Raw genomic sequence first — 9,723 nt, 5'->3', positions numbered from 1 at the left:
TTATGCCGGTTAGGCTAAAGGAGACGGTGGTGATGAGAAATGAGTGAAATGGTGGAATGAAGGAAGTGGGAGGAAACGGGAGAACCCTGAGAAAACCCACGAGCACGGTGTTTGTCCACCACAAAGTCTCTGGGAAGCGGACTGGGTGGCCTGGTGGTTAACGCATCGACACAGTATGCCGAAGGTTCGGATCCCGGTGCTGTCAGTCACTTTTTCACGCTTTGTATGTTATGGAATTCATATCTACTGAGGATTTAGTGTGTTAAAAGAAAAAAAATGACTGTTTCTTCTTTCTTTGCTACATACTACATTAACCCGTTAAGATTTTATTTCCATAGTAAAGAAACAGATATGTAGCGAGTTACACATGGAAAGAAATTATCTAAAAATTTAAATCATCTGCAAAGTTGTCTTAAACAATTCGTACTGACGATCACAAACCGTCACTGAAACGTCTATAGTAAAGAATATTATTGTTACCTGTGGGTATTTATGCTAGTAAAAATGTTTTGTTATATATATTAAATATGCATCCCGTTAATACAATAAGATAGATGGGAAATAAATCTACTCAGAGTATATTTTTCAGCAACGAGGCTTCTTATACCTGATACGTGTTAAAGAAGTGGAATCTTCACACCACGAAGTCAAAAATATATATTTCGGTGTAAATAATAAATTAATACTCAGTTCTTTGCTCAAGGTTAATAAACATATGCTAACGAAGAACATAAAACGTGGCAGTTACTCGGTGTAAACGAATAGAATATAAAAACGCTACCTGTTAAAACTTTTGATTACAGTAGCACTGCTAATGATTCACAAAAATCAGCGTAAGTTAAGAAAACATTAAACAGAATGGAATAAAATAGAAAACTTAAAAACTTTTGAAGAATCAATTACTTATGAACGCTATAGAATACACATTAAGTAACTGTATACAAATGTGCTAACGTCCGTATTCAGTACTCAGTTAAAAGTGAAATATGTTAAATCATTTCTACAGTTACTGGTATCTTCATCAATAACAGCTCTAGTTACATTAGACTCCTTAAAAAAATTTCCCTGAAGTGAGATAATCCTAGAAGAGTTAAAGTAATGTGAATCATTGAAAAACAAATATAGTTGAAGTATACACAATACTCCAGACAATTTAATTATCCCTTTTTCGCACTTAAGCATTGTTTTTCCTTGGAGATTTTTGCTTATAACAATCACTACAATTTTCAGATTGTGAAGTACCAGTATACTATGCACAGAAGTATTTCTTTATAAGATATGAAAGAATGCAATGGAACACCACACTTACGTTCTTTCATGTATTCTGCTCAAAAACAGTTGTAATGAAAATTGACTAGTGGACGTCTAGTGATGGAAAAAGAGTCCGGTATATTTGTGGAAAGTCAACAGTCTTTTAAATATTTCAAAAGTACTTCTATGCATAATACTGGCACTTTACAATATACAAAATGTACAGATTTTTATAAGCGAATATCTTCAAAGAAAGAATATTAAGTGAAAAAAGGGGATCATTAAGTTATCGCAGGGCTCATAGTGGTCTGGTCTCGTGTAAATTGTTGGAAAGTGACCAAAAGCACACGAAAAAGTGACTAAAAAGTGACCAAAATCTCATCACGACCCTTTTTCCTTTGTCAATTTCTCCATCACCTCTCTCTTTGTTGTTTTGTTTCACCTTTTCTTCTTCTTTTTGAGCTTCCTCCTTTCTTATGTTTTCTAAGTATACTTTGTAGTTACGGTAAGCAGAATTAGTAGATGTAAAAAGCTTCTGAGTACCAGTTCTGGCCTATTTCCACATTTCTTCACCCCGGACATTGTATTCAACTTAGCATTGAGAGTTCTAGCATTGAAAGCCATGAAATATTCAAATTCATTACCTACTCGTAAGAACATACAAGAGGTATAACACAAGACGAACATGATGAACCCCCTCCCACACACACGCGTGCGCGTTGAGCGGAGTGTTAACTATTACGAGAGAAAAATAAAATACCATTATGATAGAAGAAAGAATAGACACAGAAGGGTTCTCAACGCCACCTTGAGAGCTTAAGCATCCACCAACCATCCACTGTGCTTTAGAAAGAATAAAGCTGACTGTTTCACATGTGGCAGCACGTACTGAAGCTTTCAGAACAGTAATGAGTAACAAGTTTCTGCCTTTTTTCATTTATTTTTATATTTTTCTTAGAAAACTGCCAATGCAAAACATAATTCACACGAAAAAGTCACTTTTAGTGGCATTTTTTTAAAAGTAAGTTTTAGTGACCAACTTGAAAAAAAGTAACTTTTAGTTAAAATAAAGTGACTCGCTATGAGCCCTGTTATCGGCAATTTTCTGTATACTTCAACTATATGTTTTCCGATAATTTAATGTTTATTCGATACCACCAAGTGTACAAATGCTTCCTATGGACGCTATAGGATACATAGTTATAATTAAGTAATCAGCACTAACCATGTATCCGAAAATGATTATTCCTACTTATTATTATTTCGGCCCTGTCGTAACTTTCCCCCTCAATTTTTCTTTTATTATTCATCCTCAAAGAGGACTTCCTTGAAATATTACAACACAAAATTATCTGAAAACTTTTCGAATTTTGCATTATCACTCGTATTCTAAAACATCTTTACTTATAGGCCCCTGTTCTTGAAACTTAGATGTTTTAATGCCACTGTCAAATAGAGAAAACCATTTACAAAAGTCTGACAATAACCAGTTGACATTAAGTGAATAGCATTGACTAGTTTGAAAAGACTATTAACAGCGCATAATTTACTAACGATAATTAAAATCATACATGGTGAAAGATCGTTTCATGTCCTGGACTCCTATGCGTCGTTTGGATAGGACATTTTTGGTCAAACATTGTAAATAGGATCTACAAGTGATAGTACAAAATTCAAAACGTTTCCTGATAATATTGTGCTATAATATTCTTAAAAAGTCCTCTTCGAATATAAACAAGCAAAAAAACGCGACACGAGAAAAGTTCTTACGAATGCTCCAGAGAGGGCTCACATGATATAAGAAGAAATAATAATTTTCGGATGTACAAGGATAGTGCTAGTTCCTTCCCTGAGTGTCGAAATGATTTAACGTAATTTCAAACGGATACCGAGGTTAGTACATTTTTCTTTTTTGAAGAATTAGCCCCAAGAAGTCAACAGGACTTTAGCTAACGAAATTATCGCTGAAACAGGAATGACATTTTCCAAGCAAAAATTTCATTCTTACACTAGGTGACTAACACATCAATTCCAGTCATCTCTGGGCACGTGTCGTGTTACACTAACGGAACAATACTATTTGCGATATGAAACTGAATATTTGTGCAGTGGATATAGTTGCACAGGTCTTGTGCTACCTCCAATTCATCTTGTTAGAATACACACGACCTTCATCCAGAGCTCTCTCATCGTTATTGGTCTTTATGTCGAATCCGATTTTCAGCAGAACATTATGAGGCTTACATTCTACGTTGAACCGAGGCCGCTGTGCCTCTGTGGTAGAGCATTCACCTCTGGTTCGATCCCAGCTACCGCCAAATGGGCTTTGTGGTGAACAAACACCGTGTGCGTGGGTTTTCTCGGGGTCTCCCGTTTCCACCCACTTTCTTCATTCCATCATTTCATTCATTTTCCATCATCACCGTCTCCTTTAGCTCACAAGGCATAAACGTGGGACGTAAAACTAAAAAACTTCATTTCATTTTTCCCGCGTTGAACTGTAAGCCATAGCTTCGGTGACGAGACAGGACAATAAACCTCACCCCAAACGACTGTGATGCAATTCTCATAGATTACCCTATTCCAACTCCATTATTTGTATTTCTCCATATAATCTTTTATCTTAAGAGAACGGAACTGTTGTCTGCTCTTCTGAATAATTCTCATATAACATCTTACCTTGCATACGGGTAATTAAAATGCTTTCAAACTGCTTCTATGTTTGGGGAGTTTAAATTTAACATCTCCTCTTCAAGAAACAGGCAAGTATATAACATCAGCTTTTTTTTTTTTTTTTTTGCGAAGAGCACGAATATACTTCAACTCTGAAACAGTGAAAAGTTTATCAGATCTGTAACGTACTTTTTCAAGATAAGTTCATCTCAATTTGAGAATTTCATTTATTGTTTATTCTTCCTTACTTTCTCAACAGAAGAGCTACACGGGAACAAGGAAATTACCAATATGTTACTAGTTTATATCATTAATAAAGATGTTAGTGATCAACAAAACAGTTCGAAAAAATAATAATAATAATTCCCCTGGCATAAGGTAAAATACTTTGTATCTAAGATATTTATTCTATAGCACTATTAGCAATTATCCTGCCCTACTGGCTCACTGGTGCCCCGTAGCTACTTTAAATGACATACAAGCTGCGACAAAACAAGACCACGGCGAAGGAAAATGTATTGAAACAGGATATTCATCCCAAGTTATTGACAGAATAATATGTAACTAACTGACATGTGATAAGTTGAGAAAATAAATCGATTTTCTCTAAGGACAGGCTTCGTATACGTTCCGTATTTTACGGAACTATCTCCTATTACGAGGTTGTGTTTCAGCACCCCGACAAAATTCTTTAGGTCGTAGAATTGTTCCGCTATTTATTTTTTTTTAAGTTTTACGTCCCACGATTATGACGGTTAGGCTAAAGGAGACGTGATGATTTAGAAATGAATGAAATGGTAGAATGAAGAAAGTGGGAGGAAACGGGAGAACCCCGGGAAAACCCACGAGCACGGTGTTTGTCCACTACAAAGTCCACACGTTCCGTTATTTATGTTTAACGTTCTCATTGTTCAACTTAAAATATGTAATTGCAAAGATATCGATAGCTAACGTCATAAAAAAATGTCAAATCAACTGGCAATACTGTTATGGTTGCGAGAATAGTGCCATTAGCGGACATAGGGTCAAGTGTTCCACAGGGATATATATATATAAAGATTGCTTGACCATGTTATAATCATGTGATTTTTTTGTTTGTGAATTTCTACACAATTACAGAGTCCAAAAATAATTCTACATACATACATATATATGAGTACGTAGAATTATTTTTGAACTGTAATCATGTAGGAACCCACAAATAAAATATCACCTGATTATAACGTGGTCTAACAACCAAAACCGTTTCCCAACTCCGATGGCAGCCATTTTTGCTTCATAATACGCATTGTTTCTTGCGGTTTGCGTTGGCGAGACAAGAAACATTTTATTCAGGAAATAACAGCCTGTCTCATATCTAATACGTATTTCATGAAATTGTATACAAAATAGTCCAAATTCACCTAACAGTTGACATAGAAATTAACAAACTTGAAATGAAAAAAATGAAATCTTTAAGTTTTACGTCCCATGATTATGCCGGTTAGGCTAAAGGAGACATGAATGAAATGGTGGAATGAAGAAAGTGGGAGGAAACGGGAGAACCCCGAGAAAACCTACGAGCACGGTGTTTGTCCAACACAAAGTCCACACGGCGTAAGCTGGGATCGAACCAAGGACCCCATGTAATGGAGGTGAACGCTCTACCACTAAGCCACCGCGCCAACAAACTTAAAATGTTTGACGGGATATCACTCCAAGAGGAAATGTAATCTCAGGTTTAATTATCTGGAAGTGTATAGGTACCTAAAGGTACTATATGAAATAACAAAAATAAACACTGAGAGTTACTTCGTTTACAAATAAAAATGGTTCAAAAACGAAAAATTTCAAAATAAATAAATAAAAATTTGCACATCTTGTATCTTTGTTGGGATGAAGTTTAAAAACCAAAAATTCTGACAGATAAATCTATTCTGTATTTATTGCCAAACAAATATCATGTTTGAGATTTATCTACAAGTCAAGTTATAGGACGTTAAAAACCACACAAAAAACTTATTAACTGAGGCCAGCAAGATTGAAGATAGACAAGCAAGTGCTAGAATTGGACTGGGTCCATAATTTAATTATCGATTATTGTTATTAAGTTGAAAGTGAATTTGTTGTTAAAAATAGATATGTTGACTTTCAATGTTTCAATTAGCTGAGAAGCTTATTGCATTTAGAAAGTTTCAAAGATTCAAGTGATTTCTGAAAGAAAGAATAAGATAATTTAATTGAAGAATCTAATATTTTAGCTTATGTCACCATCAAACTGACTTTGATTTTATTTTCCCACTGCAAGAACGCCTGTGATGGTGCGGCATCACAAAATGAGAAGTAACCGAAGTACGTCTCCAGTGACTTTACTATAACCAAATGTTGACGCCAGCAGAAATGCCTGAATTTTGTCAAAAACACCGTAAAGTATCTTTTCAGTCAGCATTACAACAGTAAGCTCCTCGACCAATTTGCAGTCTGTGACGATTACTGGCAAATGAAGTTTTCATTGCTTTGTCTGTGTCTGAGAGGAACCATAAGCGCTTCATTTCTTCACACAATACAGAATATGAAATTCATTCCACTATAAAGGCACGAATTATACTTCACAAGAGAGACTATTGAATGTGTATATGATTAATAGTGGTGACTGGTAGAGGTGAATGACATAAGTGACGAATATAAAGATGTGCACGTAACATCTTATCATACTGCAGGCCCAAAGACTACTTAAAAAAAAAAAAAAAAAAAAAAAAAATATTTGGGTTCCCATGAACAATGTTCTAAGGGAACTAAGGGCCTTAGAATTTAATTCAGGATATAACGTTACTTCCAAATTAAGCGAACAAATATCAAAATTTCTTAATGAATACAGATCACAAACAGGAACAAAGAGTGAAAATAAGTTGTAAATACAGCAATGATTTTGATGAACCAGAAAGTGTTTTTATCACTTGTATCTTTCATACGAACTGTGCTATAAAATAGTGACTGACCTACGAACTTCTTTGATTCGAAGGACTACTAACAATTTCCTAACTAGGTACGTTCATTTAGCATTTACATCAAGTCAGATACTTCATATAACACAAACAGGGTTGTCAAAAACCGATTTTTTTTCTTCGAAAAAAACAAACCCTCCTTTTTTTGTTTAAGCCCGGTTTTTTTGCTTTAAATAATTTGCTTTTATGTATTTATATTACAAATGGACAGATATAACCCTTAACGGTTCACTATCTTTTCTGTCTGTTTCCGGCACTGCTTGCAAAACAATATATCCACAGACTACCTTCCGCGTAAAATTTACCAGAGTTGTCACCAGGAAGCAATAGCTTCTCTGGATCGCGGAAAGCATGTACACAAATAACCACAAGGAACAATACCTAAAAATAATAGTCTTCAAACGCAATAGGCAAGATCAAAACATGTGTAACCAAATGGTTACGAAAACTCGTTAAGGGATAAATTTGTTTTGCCTTGGTAGTTATCCAACAACCGGGTTATGCTGGAAGGGGTCACGTAAGCTTAAAGCGGAATCCAAACCGCTTCTCGGATTACATCCGAGAAAAATTCTCCTCCATTTGGACTCGAAATCGGGACTAATTGGCCACAAATACGATGAGTGTGCCATCTCACTCATGAAAAATACTTCTGATTAAAATACGTTGTACTAATCTTTACACACGTATAATAGTCAAGTTTCATTTCAGAAGGACAAAAAGACAAACATTTTGCACAAGTGAAACCATTATACAGAATTATACGCATAAATTGGGAAACTCCCGCCTTAGCCATCGGGAAAATCCTGTTATTACTTTAAATGCAAAGTAAATCCCGTTATTGCTTAGCATGTAAAATTTTTATGGTCAACGTCTCATAACCAGTACGCTAAAACTGACGTATTACATTACAAATTTAGTATGTAGATATCATTCAATAAAATTAAAACTAAAAGTTCCATCCAAGCTAATGTTGGAAACTACGTAGGTAGTCGATAAATTTTGCCAATTTCTATCAATATACTTAAGCAACTTTATAAAACAGGCATTCAGGCAATATACAATTTGGTGTCGTTTTATATGTTTAGGCTTAACATCTTTATGTAATACCGAGGTTACCGACAAGACTCGCTTACAGTGACATCCGAACCGCTACTTGGATTACGCTTGAAAGAAGGGTTGTGGTTCGACCGAGAATTGAACTTGAGAGCTTGGTTAAACGGTGAAAAGGAGATAAAACTAATGCAGATGGTTTGATATGTGGAAATGTCACCATGAAGTTCACGCGATTTAAATATTTTTTTTTTTTTTTTTTTTGTTTGTTTAAATCACCTTGATTTAAACCAATCAAATCTGAACACAAGTACATTTAAATATAGTAGAAGATTTTAATTCACATCATATTATAATTTATTATTGACAAGGGTAATATCTTTTTCTTTTGTGTGTGTGTGACTTTTAACGTCCCGCAACTTTACTTGTAGATAAATCTCAAACATGGTATTCATAGAGCAGTATAATACATAATAGAGGAGTTACGTCAAAACCTGATTTTTCAACTTTATCCCAACGTACATACAGGATGTTCATTTTTTTATTTTTTATTTTCTGCGTTTGTAAAATTTTAACCTGTAAAAGAAGCAACTCTCAGTGTTTATTATTATTTTGATTTAATATATTTAACTACCTACACTACCCTAAACAATTAAGCATCACATTACATTCCTTCTTGGGGTGATATGCCTTCGAACACTGAAAATTTTATGAATTTCGATGTCAACTGTTTCAATGGATTTGGAGTATCTTGCATATAAATTTCATGAAATAAGTACTGGGCACAATATAGGCTGCTATTTCTTGAATAAAACAGTTTTTGTTTCATCAACCTAGGATTCACTTGTTCTGATTAATGTAAGTATTATCTCTGAACTCTGTAATCATAAAGAACTCAACAAACAAGAAATCATTTGATTATAAAATGGTCAAACAATCACCATTAGGTCACTTCATGTAGATTAACCTTACGGTAATAACTTACTTCATATGACACTGCTCTACTGCAAATCGAAAATTATTTCATGCAGGCCTATCTTCAAAACACCGACAAAAATGAGTTCTTATTAAAAAAAAATGGCTAAATACCCATTCATTCTAGCATATCATTGTGATGGAAAAGTGTCCCGATTTATTGGAAAAACATACGGATCTTACCTATAGGTACAAATTCACTTATATACATGCATAGGTGGATTAATGCATCACTGGACTGTGATTCGAAACAAGGTACCCGGCTTATTTCAAGAGTGGTAAAATATACTTCTGCTCAGGGAGCGGACTGGGAAGCGTAGTGGTGATGTGATTTGAGTTTAGCATCACATTCAGCAGTGAGGCTATATGAGACGTGGACATACAGCTTTTTTTTAACATGGGATCCGACCAACATGCGCTGCAGTCCGGAATCTGACCTGTTTCTACCGTGCCAAAGTGGCATACGCTATCCACATAGCCACGAGACCTCGACAGCGTACTGCTAACGCATCGGTACAGTAAGGCCGAGACCCGAGTTCGAATCCCGGCGTCATGCATTTTCTTTCTCACTCTTTTTATATGACAAATATATAATTTTGCTAGCGAGTACACAGGAACTCGGTTTATGATATAGTAACAGACGAGGGGACCGTTCTATCAAATAAAAAATTTATAGGTAATCTAAGGTGTGAAACATTTTTCGTCAAGAAATGAGAGTGTGAATATAGGTAAACTCTGTCAGTACAGCATACTGAAATGTGTTTTGAATGGTAGTGAAAGTATTGTCTAA

This window comes from Thermobia domestica, chromosome 3 (genome assembly GCF_964235325.1).
Source record: "Thermobia domestica chromosome 3, izTheDome1.hap1.1, whole genome shotgun sequence".
NCBI lineage: Eukaryota > Metazoa > Arthropoda > Insecta > Zygentoma > Lepismatidae > Thermobia > Thermobia domestica.
Note: the sequence above shows the minus strand (reverse complement) of the source record.